We start from the raw sequence: 705 nt of genomic DNA, 5'->3' as shown, positions 1-705 counted from the left end.
TGAGTTGAGAAAGAGTGCTGTGTGCATGCACACACGCACGCACACACGCACGCACACACACACACACACACACACACACACACACACACACACAGAAAGATAACAGGTCTGGAGCTTCCCTTTCCTTTAGAAGATGGAAGCAGATTTAGAAAGTCAGTGGATTAATGTTACAGACTCTCTCTAGGTGATTACGCTCTTTAATGGCAGAAAGAAAATAGACTGAATTGTGAACCAACAAGTCCTTGGCTGAAATGCTGGATCTGCCGTAAACTTGCAATTAATTTCTTTATCACACTTCCAACCTGCCCACAGTCATTGTTCCCTAGAGGATATGCTAAACTGTATGATATAAATGGAAAAATAAAAAACCAGCAGCTTTACAGAGAGCTAAAAACAGGTTGGTGATGCCGTACCAGGCTGCTTGTAGCAGAACTCTACGAGGGGCCACAAAAACCATATTTTAAACATGTAAACTGAGATATCTGCTATCTCTAGGATAAACTCTTTCTATATGCAGTAACCATGCTACAGGGCTTTTGATTTTATTTTATTTTTATGCTTCCAACTGTTTCCCCCATCACGTGACATCCTTAAATGTGTGGGATAATAATAATAATAATAATAATAATAATAATAATAATAATAATAATAACAACAGAGTTGGAAGGGACCTTGGAGGCCTTCTAGTCCAACCCCATGCCCAGG

This window comes from Ahaetulla prasina, chromosome 3 (genome assembly GCF_028640845.1).
Source record: "Ahaetulla prasina isolate Xishuangbanna chromosome 3, ASM2864084v1, whole genome shotgun sequence".
Classification (NCBI taxonomy): Eukaryota; Metazoa; Chordata; class Lepidosauria; order Squamata; family Colubridae; genus Ahaetulla; species Ahaetulla prasina.
Note: the sequence above shows the minus strand (reverse complement) of the source record.